Here is a 19,547-nt window from a genome sequence, read left to right as displayed (position 1 = left end):
ATACTGCTGAGTGTTGTGGGATCCTTACCAGATAGGATTGACGGAGTACATCGAAAAAGTTCAAAGAAGGGGAGCATATTTTTAACAACGCGAAATAGGAGAGAGAGTGTTCCTGAAATGATACAGGATTTGGGCTGGACTTCATTAAAAGAAAGGCGTTTTTCGTTGCGACGGAATCTTCTCACGAAATTCCAATGACCAACTTTCTCCTCCTTGTTGACACCGACTTACATAGGGAGGAACGATCACAAAGATCGTACGGAAAGATATAGGTGTTCATTCTTTCCGAGAGCTATACGAGACAGGAATAATAGAGAATTGTGAAGGTGGTTCGATGAACCCTCTGCCAGGCACTTAAATGTGATCTGCAGAGTATCAATGTAGATTTAGATGTAGACATAGATGTAGAAAATGCAATATTTGTTCATCCCAAAGTAACAAATGATCTGATCTCCAAAGTCCTCAACAATGACACATAGTAAAACATATTCTAAGATATAAGTGTGTGTGTACACATTGCAGAGATAAAATATTATTGCTTCTCTCCGCAAGTCACTTTACGACAGGACACCAAAATAAAATGGCAGTAAGTGAAGTTATTCACCAGAATGGTCTACAGTCAATTTCTCCCAACACCTCCTCCATATCCTAGGCAGACAATAGACACGATAAGAGAGAGACTACATGGAGCTTCAGCCTACTACAGAATCTTCTAGGTAGACGCATAGTCTATCAAAAGTTGCAGCGGCTTCTAATACCCAAATAACTGACTACGGCCTCTACAGGTTTTCAAATTCAAATAATAATGGTACACGGAGAAGACACCAACGCCACGCCGTGCAAATACATTCTGTCACAGTTATGGCCGAATCTGCTGTTTCGTGGCCTCGTCATGATTTCCTACAACAACATACTAGAGAAGAACAGTTTCACTGACTCCTGTGTACACTGCAAAACTCTACTTTTCGACACTCAGATCTATAACAACTACCAATTCCTGCAATTATCGCACACACAAAAGCACACACCACTTTTTGACGTTCTCTGTATCGCAGATTTCTTCACGATCTGTCCTCCTCGTCTGTCAGCCTCCGTCTTCTCCTGGACACTGGAAGAAAGGGGCCGTCAGCTACACCAGATTCGCGATGTCCACGTTACAGCCGGCCACGACCCTCTCTGACCGCCGCAGTGCACTGTGCTACTTTGCGCACAGCTCTCGTCTCAACGGCACTCTGATTCCCAGGGCATGTTTTCCTCTGTTGCCGTCAATGAACTGCCGACCACTCGGCCTCGCCTCAGCTGGCGATCGTGGACAACTCGTTGGCCAGCCACGACGTTGACAAGACAAAAAAAATCAAATGGTTCTGAGCACTATGGGACTTAACTTCTGAGGTCGTCAGTCCCCTAGAACTTACAACTACTTAAACCTAACTAACCTAAGGACATCACACACATCCATGTCCAAGGGTGGATTTGAACCTGCGACCGTAGCGGTCGCACGGTTCCAGACTGTAGCGCCTAGAACCGCTCGGCCACCCCGGCCGGCAATGACAAGACAAGCTCGGATGCGGCCGCCACCAGTCTGTACTCACACCTCTTCTGAGCTAGTAGATCCTGGCAATCTCGCCGATTCCTAATACCCTCATCCAGTGGATGGCCTCCGGCGCGTACCACAGAGTTGTCAGCCGCTTCCACAGTGCGGCCCCGGGACTGCCATGCGGTTGATGAGCCCGACCCTTCTCCGTGTTTCCTACCGTAAAACACTTCGTCACGCCGCCCCAGTAGGACTTGGTGTGGCGGTGTCTCTGCCGTCATACCACCATACAGGTACTTTGTAAGAGAAGAACACCTGACTAGATCAGGCTGGGCCGGCAGGACGCAAAATGTTCTTCGAAATTCGAGAGTCTTGGTACAAACACCCCCCCCCTCCCACTCCTCCCCCTCCGTAAAACTTACCGCCACAAGAGCAACTGGACTGGCACTACTAATGAAATAAACGTTATAAACATGACAAGATTTTAAATGGTGCCTTCCATCGAGACACCAGATGCAACGAAGGTACTCAGAACAGGCACCTAAGGTAGGATACTATCACTGGCACTTCCTTGTGGTCATCTAGTGCAGCGATCTGACAAACACTTCACGCCACGCCCACAAAGAGAGGCAAACAACCTACCCAAGTCGTGAGACAGAATCGCTCTGCCACACAATCGCACAAGGAAGCTCGCAACTGTTATCTTCCCAACAAAAGCATTTTCATTAAAATGCTCCTGGCATGTGGAAATACATTTGCAATATTTCCACATCACTCAGTTCGAACACATGTTTTTGTACATTCAAGGCTACCACGTAATGCAGATACTTTATTCTTTCCGCTGTTGAATCTATGGAGAACTCACTGTTACTCATCATACCTATTAATTAGTGTGGAAGTCCTGTAACCTGCTTACCCCACCTTTTGTTTTCGACCTCTGGTGCTTTTAGCTCCCACCCTGATTAATATCGTCCTTGTGTATCACATTCAGGCTCGTCCTACTGTCTTGTGAAGACGACACTGACAACATATCATATAGAATGACACTTATCCGTGCTGTCCTACATTGCATTTCGTCAAAGACCTCCTTGCCTGCAACCCCTTAAGTTACAAATATTAAATTAGTTATCCTATTTATATAATGCATAGCCTTAGCTTGAAACCTATGTACGTGAAGAGGGCGCTTCGCTCTCGAAAAATTTCACCTTAATGTCTACAGAGACAAATGAATACTATTTATTTATCCATTTATTTTTTGTTCACATCCAGCTGCTCCCCAAGTAACACTAATAACCTCTCCTCCATCATGTAGCATAGCGATTCAGTCAACTTGGCCACAGACTTTGCAGGGGCCCAGCATCTAATGGCACCCCCGTGGACCATTTCATCTTCAGAGAGCGACGAAGCTCCTGTAAGTCCCCTGACAGCAATAACTGAAACATGACAAAGGAGCGCAAGGCACAGTTTCCAGGAAATACTATACTAATGGTACCGTGGGAATGATGACGATACAACACTCTGCTACCAATATTGTTTCATGGGGAAGAAATGCACAACGTGTGAACAGACCTTTCAAAATACAGAAAAGGTCCTTACGAATAATAAACAAAAACAGAAGTCTAGTTTACTGCAAATACATGTTCAAAACACTTCATCAGGTGAATACATTTACCAACCCCAAGTCAAAAATAAAATTGACAGTTAAAGTACAAACAACCCTGTCCCTTTTTTTCAGGTTTGTTTCCATCAGAATCCTCGTCTTTCACGATCGTATTAATGAGATCCATAGTAGGAGGAAGGGCAGTATCGGTCGTAAATTTTTAATCTTCGATTTCAGCTACTGCTTTGCTGTCTACAGTGCATTATATCCAAGTTATAATAACTTATCGTAAATCTATCAGCACATGGTACCACCTGATATTACTGATAACAAACATCAGATAAAGCGATAAACAGTAACAAAATGTGCTAACTTTGGCATGTTACTTTTAACGGAAACTTGATGTTAGCAACGTGAAACGATCATCTTCAAACGTACACAAACATGTAGAAAATATGACTAATAGTCTGACGTAATGTGATACCACACCCTAAAGTGACGGTAACATCAATTTTCTATTCCGTAATGAAGTAGAATAGAGTAGGAGCAGCTACTAAGGTTAAAAAGTAATGAAAAAGCTTTATTGATTACTGAGGAGGGAAATTTCAATATTATTTTTATGTGTGTTTTTAGGGTGAACGGGAGATAATAACAGTGACGTTCCACATTATTTTATAGGACTATTTTCTCATATTTTTACGAGTCGATACATAATGGTGTTCGCATGTTACAAATTATCACATAGCTGGCGATTTTCGCTAAAAGCAAATGTTTTTGTGATACGAGCCTGTCTTCTTACAGAGAGCGATACGCCTGCAACGGGAAATTTCCAGGGAATGTAACAGCCAAGAACGGTCTTTTCAGACCTTCCCAAAGAGATGCGATTGATTTAATCATAAAAGGTAGTACCATTGCGGTTGGTCACCGACTTTTCTCGGCGTCAGAGGTTAAACGGGAGCCGAGAAGGAGCTGTCATTCTTTGTCTACAGTTAGAGAGAATAAACGGTGTCACATTCAATATAATCCGTCTTATGGCCACATGGACCTTCAATTTAGGTTCCATGTCTGTAGAAGTTTAACCACATGGTCGAGATTCAAAAAAAGGGAGGCGACATGTTTGCAGCAAGCAGTAATTGTAATTATATTATTGCTCGCTGCTAACGATAACTCATTTGGCTCAAATAGTGATGTTAGCTCGATAGTACGACAGTCACTGAGACATATGGTCCTTCATGCCGCCGTTCAGCAACGAGAAAGGTTCTACTGTCATTGAAACTTTACTTGGTGATATCTCTCCCGCTTCCCTCGTTATTTTAGTATGTTACTGTATTTCTTATGACTTGCATTTTACAATTAACCGATCAATGAAACTGAATTTAGTAATCATCATGGTGAACAACCTAAACAGTTTTTGCTATCTTTTCAAGTACGATTACGTTTGTGAAACAGCGAACTTTATTGGTATGTAACTGATTACTGCCTTCTATCCATTTGTTTGATTCGAGTACAGCTCTTATCTGAGTAGTGTTATAAGGTGTCTATTTGCCCTTATTTTCTAATGTTACTTGGTTCAAAATGGTTCAAATGGATCTGAGCACTATGGGACTTAACATCTGAGGACATCAGTCCCCTAGAACTTAGAACTACTGAAACCTAACTAACCTAAGGACATCACACACATCCATGCCCGATGCAGGATTCGAACCTGCGAGCGTAGCGGCCGCGCGGCTCCAGACTGAAGCGCCTAGAACCGCTCGGCCACCAGCGGCCGGCTTTCTAATGTTACTCTTACCTGTTAACTATGATTAGTTATGCATGCTCCCGGGTTCGATTCCCGGCAGGGGTCAGGGATTTTCTCTGCCTCGTGATGACTGGGTGTTGTGTGATGTCCTTAGGTTAGTTAGGTTTAAGTAGTTCTAAATTCTAGGGGACTGATGACCATAGATGTTAAGTCCCATAGTGCTCAGAGCCAGTTATGCCTGCCAGTAAGAAATCAAAGATGGTGCCTAGGTCACAGTGAACACAGAAAAGCTAATATAAAGCAGCGTCTCAGCTGTGCAGGACCATACTGTACAGGGCAGGAAATATTGTCGTTTAACACTACAGCTGAACCGCTTTTTTGTTTTCTTTTTCCAGGAAGTACAAGATTAACAGAAAAGGACAGTCTTGGGTAGGGAACTATCCTGCTAACACAGGCTTCGCTGATTGGCCTCTGCATGGTGGTGTTATGCATTGCATTACACGCGCTAATTGAGCCTGTCAGTGATTTATCACGGTTTCTTATCCCCTCTCCATTTATTTTGCGTATGTACTCTTGCCTTGTTGCCTAATACATCACATATTTTTATATGCTATTAGTTTTCTATCGTTACGGCCTACCTACCTTGTTTATGATTTATTATCGTTGTAATTGAAGTACTGTAAGCGCTCGGTATAGGGAGTCCCGATTTGCCGCATCTTCGTTAATACCGACGTCGACGCCAGTTGCCTTCTTCTCGCATACCACTGGTGCCTGCGCCTCTCTGCGCATCTACAGCCCCAACGTGGTCCTCCTCTGAGTCCTTGCTGGCGTATATACCGCAAGGATACCCGATGGCGGTCAGTATGAACACAGAGTTTTGTTTCAGACCCTTTTCCTTCGTCCTAGCCTACTGGACGTTACACTTTTAGGTCTTTTTATTCATTAGCACTCCGTCATCAGGCCACAAGGCGACCATCGGGACCATAACACCGCCGTGTCATCCTCAACTGAGGATGCGGATAGGAGGAGCGTGTGGTCAGCACACCGCTCTCCCGGTCGTTACGATGGTCTTCTTCGACCGGAGCCGCTACTATTCGGTCGAGTAGCTCCTCAATTGGCATCACGAGGCTGAGTGCACCCCGAAAAATGGCCACAGCGCATGGCGGACCGGATGGTCACCCATCCAAGTGCCGGCCACCCCCGACAGCGCTTAACTTCGGTGCTCTGACGGGAACTGGTGTAGCCACTGCGGCAAGGCCGTTGCATTTTTAGTGATTAGGCCTTCTCCTTTTTTCTATAGTCCCGCCCAAGACACAGTGACTTGATGGCTTTGCACTGACTGGCCCGACCGTTTGTTATGTTGTTATGTATAGCCAAGTATAACAAGAGAGTTACTTTGTTTTCGTAGTATTTTGGTGTTCGCAGGTGTGTTACATCCCCACCACCACCACTCTCTTTCGGTATGTTACAGTTTTTCATACACCTGAAAATGAGATTTTAATATCCCGAAGATGATCGTGGATTGAATAAATCGTTATTGTAAATAAAGTGTATGTCATTATGTTAACTGTACACGAAACGGAAAGAGAGACAACGATTACGAGTACACTAAAATTCTAAATAATTTCACGAAATTTTAGCTTAAAGTATTCCACTCACTGGATCTCTTATTTCACGTTATCTTCTTTTGTTCAATCAAAAATCAAAGAAAAGAATAAAAGCACTGTTATTTTCCCGTTATACTTTACATGCCCCGTGAGTGCAAAACGTTTCTAGAGTGGATTATTAAGAAACACAAAAAATAGAAGATAGTGGTTTCACTGTTTCAGGTGTTCTACGTAAATTGCAGAGTGATCATACAGCCATGTGAAAGTGTCAGAACACTCCTTCTTTTGGGGTGTTTCAGCTCGCGCGTGACATTGAACTGAATGCCTGTTATGTCGTCAAAACATTCACGCACCAAGTGAATTCCTGTACTTTGTTTTTTGTGGTAGCTTGGAATTGACAACAGGTCACGTCACCTGTAATGATTTTTCTTCCGAAAATAATTATTCTCATTTTGTACTTCAATGCAGTTGTGGCTGGTGTCCACTTGTCGTCGTTCCTGTTCGGGATTCAAGGTGTGGGACAAATTTAGCATCAATTTTTTACGTTGGAGGACGTCACCAGCACTTGATTGTGAGCCGGCCGTTGTGGCCGAGCGGTTCTAGGAGCTTCAGTCTGGAACCACTCGACCGCAACTAAAATGGTTCAAATGGCTCTGAGCACTATGGGACTTAACATCTTAGGTCATCAGTCCCCTAGAACTTAGAACTAGTTAAACCTAACTAACCTAAGGACATCACACACATCCATCCCCGAGGCAGGATTCGAACCTGCGACCGTAGCAGTCGCGCGGTTCCGGATTGCGCGCCTAGAACCGCGAGACTACCGCGACCGCAACTGTCGCAGTTTCGAATACTGCCTCGGGCATGGATGTGTGTGATGTCCTTAGGTTAGTTAGGTTTAAGTAGTTCTAAGTCTAGGGGACTGATGACCTCATAAGTTAATTCCCATAGTGCTCAGAACCATTTGAACCATTTGAACTTGATTGCGCTCCATTGCGATTTGCGATACGAAAACGCTGTCACACAACGGCCGCACGTTCACTACTTAATACAGCCTGCTCACAAATGACTAGTCCAAGGCCTGTTATTTACAGCTGTTACTTCAAGCTGCTGCCAAAGTTTTTGCTTATGACGTCATGTTGGGCGGAAGGTGTGATTTCTAGTAGTACTAAGCAATTTTTGTCTCTCCAACGTCTATACTCCTTATTATTTTTGTTACGATATATCTACAATAAAAACGAAAGCTGTATAGTGATTTCGCCATTGACCACCCCTGAAGCAGTTTCTCACCCCGTCCAGGTATTTTATAACGCTGTCGTTTGCTTCTGTGAGCTCGCAAGTATTTTCATAATTGTTTAAAAACGTAACATCTCACTGATGTGACAAATTAACCATTCCCAGACGGAAAGCCTAATGAGAATGTTGAAAATGTGATGAAGTTATCACCCGAAATATGTGTCGGAAATAAAAGTCTAAAAACTGAAAATACAGACAGAATACGGACTAACTATTCATGAATATATGAGGTAAAAATGATTTTCCATTCCTCATCTAACAACATTGTTCTAGACGCTTGGCTGCTATAATTGTGTGTGTGTGTGTGTGTGTGTGTGTGTGTGTGTGTGAGTGTGTGTATGTGTGTGTGTGTATGTGTGTGTGTGTGTGTGTATGTGGATGGATGGGTGTCTTTGTGGGTGTTGTATTGTATTGTATGTTAACCGGGGACCTAGAAACGACGGAGAGGCTCCGTCCCCGCCGCAGATCTTTGTGGGTACATGTTTGCACATGCGCACGAGGCTGTTTGACGCTTTGACGGTAGGAGAGAAGTGCGTTACGTGGACGACACAGACAGAAGTGAACGTGCTGGCTGTAGGTAAGTTCTGTGCTTCATCTACTTGAATTATTATTGTTTGCTCTCTTCCAGAGTTTGTAACATCAACGAACGGCTGCCTGCGTAGCTTAGCCGCCACGTAAGTCTTGCGGTGTAGTTATGGAACGTGCGACTGCGTAGACGTCGCGGCGTTACAAAGAAAACACTTCTGCGTTCCTTCACTCGTGCTTGAGGAAACCTGGACCGCCGGCCGAAGTGGCCATGCGGTTAAAGGCGCTGCAGTCTGGAACCGCGAGACCGCTACGGTCGCGGGTTCGAATCCTGCCTCGGGCATGGCTGTTTGTGATGTCCTTAGGTTAGTTAGGTTTAACTAGTTCTAAGTTCTAGGGGACTAATGACCTCAGCAGTTGAGTCCCATAGTGCTCAGAGCCATTTGCCAAACCTGGACCTTAGAATCTTAGTTCCGCTCCTGGGACGTACTTTCCTTTAAGTGGTAATCATCTGAAACATAGTGTCGACAGGAATCAAAACATGGCCAGTATATGCTTATGGAATGTACATATGCATACTGAACATTGTAAATATGGAAATGTAGTAATTTTCATTTCATGTTTAAACTGTAGATTTTAAGAGCGTGTAGAAGGCAGATCTATTTACATTGGATCACACCGAGCTAGAATAGAAGCTAGAAGCACTTAGAGGCGGTATTTGCGTGGTGACACAGTCCATTAGGCAAGAAATGTTTAAGCTGCGCCATTGGGAGGATGAGCAGAAGTCTTCGACGCCGAAGCTGCTATCGTACCTGTGACCTAGAACCTTTGCCTTGCTCGTCAAAGACCCTAATCCCAGACTCAAACTACTATAATTATGCAGTCGATTTGACCCCCGAGATAAGATTAATTAGTCAGCGCAGTAACTCATACTCTACTAACATGATAACCGTACTTCTCAAATTGCTGTTCAGTAACCCACAGATACGATCACTGTACCGGAAGATGAAACTGGTATTCCAATAAACGACCTTCAAACTTTGTGGAGTAAAGTCTCAGGATAAATCTCTGGATTCAGTAACATTCAGATAAGGTTTAAAAGCGGTGCAGTGACAGGGAAGTTGCTTTAAAAGCTCAGAAACGTAATATTGTGCATTTGATAAAACGAAAAAAAAATTAGTGTCTTATGACTACAGATTTAGGATTTGTCAAATCATTCAAATATCTGGATATACCTACTCGCAGAAATTTGAAATGGGTCAACCACACAGGTTCACAGGCAAAGCTGCTGGTATACTCCCGTTCAGTACTTCGATACTAAAAAAATACCATCAGAAGATTGTTTACAAAACATTCCTGCGATGCACCGTAGACTATTGCTCAATTGTGTGGGCTTCTAGCAAACAGAACTCACGATAGAACTAACAGTTGATGTGTAGCATGTACAAAGGACAACACGAATAGGTACAGACTTTTTAGGCATGTGGAAAGCGTCACGGAAATGCTGAAAAAAGTGAATTTGCAGGCAGTTGAAGACAGACGCGTACTGTCCACTGGAAGCTTACTTTCAAAGTTCAAGAACAAGCCTTGAGTCAGTAACCAAGCGCTATACTACAAACCCATAAGTATCGTTCCCGCAGAGATCACTCATATGGAATTACTTTAACTGCAGAGCGCCCACTCAAGTTTAAGCAATCATTCTTCATGGGAAGAAGTCCTCATAACTAGCACAGTGGTAAGTAATCTATGCCATGCACGTCAGAGTGGTTTGTTTTGTATATATGTAAACATAGATGTAAATAATAATTCAAATGCGATATAATGAAACAATCATTTCCAATCAGACGTTTTTATTTCTGTGCTGGCGTACGCTGGCGCTAGAACATCATGCGGTATAGAGGTTACGAGTATCGATAGAGGCCAACGACAAGACTCTGCAAACGCGCCGCAAACGCCCTCTCAGCCGCGAGTATTTAGGAGCACCACCGGGCACCGAAGGGCCACTTAGTTCGTCAGTTAGTTCGTTCGAGTTTAGTCAGTTAGTTCGTTCCAGTTTTGCCAGTTAGTTAACCAGTTAGTTCGAGTCTAAGCACATAGCAACCTTGTAGTGAACGTAGCGTACTTCTACTTCAACAGCATTGAGGCTGCGTGGACAATACAGAAGAGAGCTTGAACCTCAGTGTATGAAACTTTAAGTTAAGTAGTTCTATGTTTATGGATAAAGAACCGAGTTTTAACTGCGGCAGTTTGTGTTATAGAACGAGCATACCGGCCACCTACCAACATCCTCTCCTTTCTTCTCATGGTACAGCTCTACAGAGACAACGAAACGACATAAAAGCGGCTAAAGACAATACAACAATTTGCACTGAAAGAACACAATGTAATTTACACCAATCTACCCTAGACATTCTTTTCGATCGTAACTTTCTTCAGCTAGGATTAGGATTCCGTGTACCACTAAGAAGTCTTGTGTCCTTGTTACAAACACAATGAAATTTCTCTAAGCATCCCTACTATTAGCCGTCTGCGACAAACCCATAATAACAAGTTCACACCAAGGGAGGTGGCGAGTGGACTCGCATTGGGGAGATCGACATTTCAAACCCGCGCCCGACCATCCAGATTTAGGTTTTCTGTGGCTCAAATGGTTCAAATGGCTCTGAGCACTATGGGACTCAACATCTTAGGTCATAAGTCCCCTAGAACTTAGAACTACTTAAACCTAACTAACCTAAGGACATCACACACACCCATGCCCGAGGCAGGATTCGAACCTGCGACCGTAGCAGTCCCGCGGATCCGGACTGCAGCGCCAGAACCGCTAGACCACCGCGGCCGGCAGGTTTTCTGTGATTTCCCTAAATTGCTCCAGGCAAATGCCGGGATGGTTACTTTGAAAGGGCACGGCCGATTTCCTTCCCCATCCTTGACACAATCGAAGCCTTTGCTCCGTCTCTAATGACCTAGATATCGACGGGACGTTAAACTCAATATCCCTTCTAGCTTCGCTCGCTTGGACTTGAAGTTCTCCAGTGCCTCTGGACAAAAACTGTTCTTTCCTCACGTGTGGAAAGAAGAATGGCTGGAAGTGACAGACGGTAGACCGCTCCTAGTTAAGTCAACAAAGTAGCTACGGCACACTTTCTCCGAACCACAAGGAAGGGATGGGGTCCCGCTTACACGTCTTCGCATAGGATACAGCCCTATGTTACACGGCTTCATGTTTCGCTGGGAAACCCTTAAGCGTATGGTTATTTTTAACACAAGAAGACAGCAGCTAATTTAATGACAGATTTGTCCTCTAGTTTAGCTGACAACCAAACGAAAGTCATACCTATTTTAAGGTTTTGTGAAATGTCCGACTGCTTCCATACAATATCAGGGAGTGGTTCTGATTTGTCAATAGGTTGGCTTGGTCATTCACGACTTTATGGGTGAACAGCCAGCCACATAGTCCTGTGTTTTTATATTAGTTTTTCTATTGTCTTACTAATGTTGTAATTGGCAGTTTTAGAATATCCAAATGCTTTAGCGTTATATTACATGATGTGAAACAGTATGTTTATGCGGGTGATAATGGGTCAGCATGGGAGAGAGTGAGTGCAATAATTTATCTAACTGTTTCCCACATCTCGTATCATTTTTTCTAATCACATTGGTTTTTATTATTTTTGTAAGGGAGCTGATCACCTCACCGTTGAACGTCCATCAACCATACACACAGATTCACGCCTATGTTCTTTCCAGAGTCCACAGAACAACGACAACGCTCGTCTCAACCGCGAACCACATAGAACGCCTAGCAGCTGTCAGAATATTACAGCGGAAACTTGTGGCCGGTTCTCCAAGATAGAGACCCGAACTACTTCTAAAAGCTAAAATATTTGGTCGTCTCAGTCAAGCAGCAGTATTAGCAACGAAATCTCAGCTTACGAAGTCTGGTAAGGAGATTCCATGTAACAAGAAGTACTCATGGAAGGGAAATGAAGTTTTCAAGTTCTTAAAAGGGGAAACTGAAAAGCAGTACGTAATTGTGTAGCTTATCCCAACCACTGTATTGTAATCTTTATCTCTTGGGTACTAAAAGTTTCGATGACGTGTCCCCAAATGACCCTATCAACTTATCATGAAACAGCAGAGACTCTAACAGTTAATGGAAGAAATTGATATATTAAGTTTGAAAGTAGGCCTAAATGTAAATTACTGAAAGACAAAAATAAAGTATAAGCAACATATTGAAAAAGAAACTTGTGCTAATCAGCAATGAAATCATGGAAATATAGACCCTTTTTTTTGTTCGGAGCAGTCGAAGACAGTGACTAGACGAACAACAAAAGAAACAAAATGTTCAAATATGTGTGAATTTGTAAGGGACCAGACTGCTTTGGTCATCGGTTCCTAGATTTACACACTACTTAAACCGACTTATGATAAGAACAACACGCACACCCATGCCCGAGGGAGGACTCGAACCTCCGGCGGGAGGGGACGCGCAGTCAGTGACATGGCGCCTCTAACTGCGCGGCAGAAACAAACAAAATAGTAAACGTGACCTGGAGTGTTTTTGGTACACTAAAGAAACATTAAAAACCAGGCATTCGATATGCCATAGAAGGATCGTTTACAAGTACTTGTATCACCTGTTCTGACTTACGACAGTGAGATATGGGCAAATGTAGATTTTATGTGTACGATAACTGTCATTAATAGCTGAAATGACTGATACAGTCCCTCACATCCACACCAATAGTCACAATATTGAAAGAAAAGATACCAGCAAGAAGTAATGCTCTGGGTATTTGAATGCCATGTAAATACAGCTGTACTTTTGTTAACTTTGCTATTTTTCTTTTGATGTTACTTAATCCCTCTTTCAAATACAATAACCTATCCTTAAACTTTAAAGTTTCGGAATTTAATTTCTCTAAACAGAAAGTAGCCGTGCCGGGGTTTGTACGGTCCGTGTTAACGCATCATCAGCCAATTTTCGTGCAGGAAGGTTCAGACGCAGAAGTAACTCACCGTTCCTCTTGGCGTAAAGACTTTTTCTGACATCCATCAATTCTCGAATCTCAAAACTGTCTCACCTTTGCCGGAACAACGAAGACCCAGCAAGTTGAGCATTAAATATGTCTCAGAAAATCCTACCAACCGTATATTACGCTGCCTTGACAGAGGAAGATTGGCATGAAACATAAAGAGTGGTAAGCCTCGGCAAAACTATGATCACAAAAGTACCCGTCCAGACCTTCTCAGAGCCTGGGATCAGCACAAGTTCGCATGCTTAGCAACGGCCAGGGCAGCCCTCAACCCAATATTGCTGTTTAACAAAGGTATCACCCCTCTCTTTACTGCTCTGATACACTTACGACATTTTCTTGTCGCTTTCAGGGTGTTGGAAATGTCACATAAAAGGTGGGTATTTCAAATGAATTTACAAATGACGGAAAAAGCAGCATCCTATGCAGCGGCATATTGGCTAGGAAAGGGTTTGATTTCTCTGTAACGTTATGTTCACGATCTTCCTCACATGGTCTGACATTATGAGATTACACGGGTCCAATAAAACTAATAATACTATCAATAAGAGCAACGGACAATTCAGGTGTCCCTTCACATAACCTCAGCGCTAAGTGACAACGCAAGGAGTGATCTGGAGTTCATTATTATAAATCAGTTCCATTCACTATATAAAACACTAATGTATAAATCGCGTATTTGGAGTTGGTTGAATTTATGGAACTGCAAAAAATGTGATGTTAACGACAAATAATGACAGTTTATTTACGATTAAAGATATGAGACACCCACGGATATTCACGAGGAAAGAACATAAGGATTGTAACTTATGCACAAAATTTACAAAAAACGGTAATTTACTCTTAACAAACTCTCATGGTATTCAATCAACTAAAGGATCACTTAACACAGACAATAACACAAAAATAATAGACGCAGGAGAACTACAATAAACATTTTAGTTTCATCCATATTTTGGAGCTGTGAAAGTGACTGTATTGAATACACAGGCAGTTTGAATAAAAACGCCTTCCGTCACAATTTTTTTGTATTTTATTATATTGTACGAAGCATTTCGGATGCTGTGGCTCCATCTTCAGGTGCAAACGTCCAGTACATAACTTAATTTTGAACATATTGTTTCATCCTCTCCGTGTTGCAACGGCTCAGGAACTAAGCCATGCAAATAACATTTGTGAATTATATATTAGAGTATGCGCACATGAAGAGGGAACCACAGGCTCCGAAATGTATCATATAATTTAAGAAGACACGAAAATGTGACTGAAAACGTTATTATTCAAACTATCTGTGTATCATACACATGGCTAGCCTTGATTTCGATATGAACGTGAAAAGGATGGAATAGGAAAAGATAATATGAATTATTCGCACACATTCACATAGCCAAGCTTGGTAAGATGCTGCGGGTGACATTAAATCTGCTAAACCGTTTCAATTAAACCCACTGAATCACAAGCAGGACGGACACAGACAAGTTACAAACCCTGTACCGTACCAGCAAAAGAATGTTAAAATCTTCAAATGAAAAACGGAAAAACATACGTTAAGCAGAATGGTAGCCGTTCTGCACGACTCACAAAAAGGATTACACGGTTATTTGGTGGGTATAATAAAAGGGGCACGTGGCATGGTCAGTCCACCAAAACTAGAGCCAATTTTGAGAAAAACAATACAACTCGCTTGAAATTCGCAAAAGAAAACGGTCACAATATAACATCAGGTCGCCAAAGATGTTAATCTTTTCACTTAAGAGTTTAACGAATTTAGTCTGACCATGGCACCACATAGCACACTCAGAGACAAAGGACCAAGGTCTAAACTACTTCTTAATGTATTAAAAATGAAGAGAATTGCGAAAGAATGATTTTCATATACCTCTTGAATAAATATAAATATTAATTAGGAATTAAATAACACATGAGAGGCAAGGCCCTTCATACTAAGCTGCACTCTGCACGTCCAAATTAAATTAAAGAAACAAAAAATATAATAGTGAAACACTCTTTTGAATTGCACTGTTAAAAGAAAAACGTTAGGGTCAGCTATACGTTAAAATAAATGAGGCCGCTACCTACCTCCAAAAATATAACAGTAAGCTCTAAACAGAACCAGCTCGTAGCGACACGTCTGGAAAAAAGAGTGCTCACCCGTTGGCGGTTTTCACAGGACGCGCTCTAACAGAAGCTGAAGGAGATGACGGTCGCGTTACAAAAGTAACCCCTGCCTAGAGGTGTTTTGGTGGAAACGATACACCTCTGGTTTGACCTGATTTCATTGCTGTGCTTTACTACATATTACTGTTAGCTTGGCGAAGCTCTGAAATACAGTGGTTAACTCTCTTGTTCCTCCGGAACTCACTCAGAAGGGTTCACAGGAAGGAATATAGATCAAATACGTAATAAGTGGACTCATTCCCAACTCATCCGTCCTCCAGAGGTTCGTCACCAAAGCAAAAGAGTAACATCTGGTTTGACTTGCTTGTTGTCAGTACGATCATAAATTCTGAATCGGCAATTCTTTTGAAATGGGCAGACAGTACTGTATCAGCTGTTAAATATGCTATGGAGACCAACAATTTTTCCGCCACCAAACTGTTATTGTTGTATTTCTTATTTATTTACTGTAGTTTCGCCGGCATAATTTTCAGGCACCTGCGTAGCAGTGTAGCGTAAGGTACAGTCGTCAGCAAAGCCTTTAAGATATTACGTAGAAAACATCCTTTTCCTTAATTACGAAATGATGATACAATTCCTTCAGAAAACTTAACACTTTTTTAACGAATGTGATGTTATATCAGTGGAAATAGAATACATGGAAAAGAGTGATGGTCCAGTTCAGTAATTTGTAGAACAAAGTATGTTATCAGTGATGAACTCTGATCGTTGTCTAGGCAGTAAGAGTTCCCTTGGCGCCTTTTGACTACGGGAAAGAACACTTTTCTGTTGTATATTCAATTTTTGATATATTTCACACCTCTCTCTTTGATCTTTATCAGCCCTATTTCACAAATCGTCACAATGAAAGAGAATTCACATCGCGAAAGCATTTTACATTTTCAACCACAATGTGCTATCATGAACGAAAGGACTTCATCCGCACGTATTTTTGGAGAACAAATGACACGTAGAGTGCATACTGCTTACAGACACCTAACATCTATGGCGTGTCTCATTCAAATGCAAAATACGAGTTAAGTACTTTCGTGCACAGTTAGTGGCATTTATATCCTTGCCTTGCCGCTAGAATATTCGATAATTTTTTTGTGAAATTAAGTTTGGTTATGACATCAGGTTTTACATGCGAAGAAAACATAGGTAAAAATGTATGTTCTACAGTTATAAAAAAACGAGAACCTAAATAGTTACAAAAGATTCTTTCTATAGTCCTGAACTAGAAACTCAGCCGCGCGGTTTTGGGCGTCTTGCCACAGTTCGCGTGATTCCCCCGTCAGAGTTTCGAGTCCTCCGTCGGACATGGATGTGCGTGTTGTCCTCAGCGTAAGTTAGTTTAAGTTACATTAAGTAGTGTGTAAGCCTAGGGACCGATGACCTCAGCAGATTGGTCCCATAGGAACTTACCAAAACTTTCCACCAAAACTAAAAACTTAACTTGTAACATATTTTACTTGAAAAGGTTTGTCTATGTTTGAGAATATTTCGTATTTGTATCAAGTGAAACGGTTTCTGACGAAGTTAACTGCGTTTTCGGAATAGAGTGAAGTCTATTTACCTAATGAATAAGGAATTACAATTTGCTGTAAGTTACTCAAAATTTGGAAATTTGGTCAGAACGTGTGGAATTTGTTCTAAACTACACTCATAGGTGAAGGGATGACATGGACTATTGTACTGGGACAAATGGACCATATGACAATGGCTCTGCACGAAGCAAAAAATACATTTAAATTTGTTATTTTCATGTGGAATATGTTGTAATACCGGCCGTTGTGGCCGAGCGGTTCTAGGCGCTTTAGCCTGGAACCGCGCGACCGCTACGGTCGCAGGTTCGAATCCTGCCTTGGGCATGGATGTGTGTGATGTCCTTAGGTTAGTTACGTTTAAGTAGTTCTAAGTTCTAGGGGACTGATGACCTCAGCTGTTAAGTCCCATAGTGCTCAGAGCTATTTGAACCATTTTTTTATGTTGTAATGAATACTGAATAATACTTTTAAATATTTTAGTGCAAAACAATTTTATCAGTTTCTTACAAATCTTGACCGAACATCGGCTCTTCTAATAAGCTGTTGGTTTTGTTCAAGCATCACCCTGTCATTCTCTTACCACAGCAGTTACACTTATTACCAAAAGCTGAACAACATTCATATGATCATCGCAAATAGGAACCACACTGAATCCAATCGTCATTTTTGTCAGTTTCGTAATAGGTTTCAGCACCTGGAACACATTCATCCACATTCCACTCGTTAAAGCTATTTTCGTTTTCCTTATAATGTCTGCATCTTATGAACACGATGAGATATTTGCAGTATTTTTGTTGCTGAGCTTCTTCATCCTGTTTCCCTCATCACTAGTATTTCCCTTTGGTAGTCTTTTGGTGGTTTTTCTGTGTTTCCTTTTGTTTCTGATCCAGGTTTTTCTTTGTTGTCGTTGTGGTCTTCAGTCCTGAGACTGGTTTGATGCGGCTCTCCATGCTACTCTATCCTGTGCAAGCTTCTTCATCTCCCAGTACCTACTGCAACCTACATCCTTCTGAATCTGCTTAGTGTATTCATCTCTTGGTCTCCCCCTACGATTTTTACCCTCCACGGTGCCCTCCAATACTAAATTGGTGATCCCTTGATGCCTCAGAACATGTCCTACCAACCGATCCCTTCTTCTGGTCAAGTTGTGCCACAAACTCCTCTTCTCCCCAATCCTATTCAGTACATCCTCATTAGTTATGTGATCTACCCATCTAATCTTCAGCATTCTTCTGTAGCACCACATTTAGAAAGCTTCTATTCTCTTCTTGTCCAAACTATTTACCGTCCATGTTTCACTTCCATACATCGCTACACTCCATACAAATACTCTCAGAAATGACTTCCTGACACTTAAATCTATATTCGATGTTAACAAATTTCTCTTCTTCAGAAACGCTTTCCTTGCCATTGCCAGTCTACATTTTATATCCTCTCTACTTCTACCATCATCAGTTATTTTGCTCCCCAAATAGCAAAACTCCTTTACTACTTTAAGTGTCTCATTTCCTAATCTAATATCCTCAACATCACCCGACTTAATTCGACTACATTCCATTATCCTCGTTTTGCTTTTGTTGATGTTCATCTTATATCCTCCCTTCAAGACACCATCCATTCCGTTCAACTGCTCTTCCAAGTCTTTTGCTGTCTCTGACAGAATTACAATGTCATCGGCGAACCTCAAGGTTTTTATTTCTTCTCCATGGATTTTAATACCTACTCCAAATTTTTCTTTTGTTTCCTTTACTGCTTGCTCAATATACAGATTGAATAAAATTGGGGAGAGGCTACAACCCTGTCTTACTCCCTTCCCAACCACTGCTTCCCTTTCATGTCCCTCGACTCTTATAACTGCCATCTCGTTTCTGTACAAATTGTAAATAGCCTTTCGCTCCCTGTATTTTACCCCTGCCACCTTTAGAATTTGAAAGAGAGTATTCCAGTCAACATTGTCAAAATCTTTCTCTAAATCTACAAATGCTAGAAACGTAGGTTTGCCTTTCCTTAATCTTTCTTCTAAGATAAGTCGTAAGGTCAGTATTGCCTCACGTGTTCCAGTATTTCTACGGAATCCAAACTGATCTTCCCCGAGGTCGGCTTCTACTAGTTTTTCCATTCGTCTGTAAAGAATTCGTGTTAGTATTTTGCAGCTGTGGCTTATTAAACTGATTGTTCGGTAATTCTCACATCTGTCAACACCTGCTTTCTTTGGGATTGGAATTATTATATTCTTCTTGAAGTCTGAGGGTATTTCGCCTGTTTCATACATATTGCTCACCAGATGGTAGAGTTTTGTCAGGACTGGCTCTCCCAAGGCCGTCAGTAGTTCCAATGGAATGTTGTCTACTCCGGGGGCCTTGTTTCGACTCAGGTCTTTCAGTGCTCTGTCAAACTCTTCACGCAGTATCGTATCTCCCATTTCATCTTCATCTACATCCTCTTCCATTTCCATAATATTGTCCTCAAGTACATCGCCCTTGTATAGACCCTCTGTA

The sequence above is a fragment of the Schistocerca nitens genome, chromosome 8 (assembly GCF_023898315.1).
Source record: "Schistocerca nitens isolate TAMUIC-IGC-003100 chromosome 8, iqSchNite1.1, whole genome shotgun sequence".
Lineage (NCBI taxonomy): Eukaryota > Metazoa > Arthropoda > Insecta > Orthoptera > Acrididae > Schistocerca > Schistocerca nitens.
Note: the sequence above shows the minus strand (reverse complement) of the source record.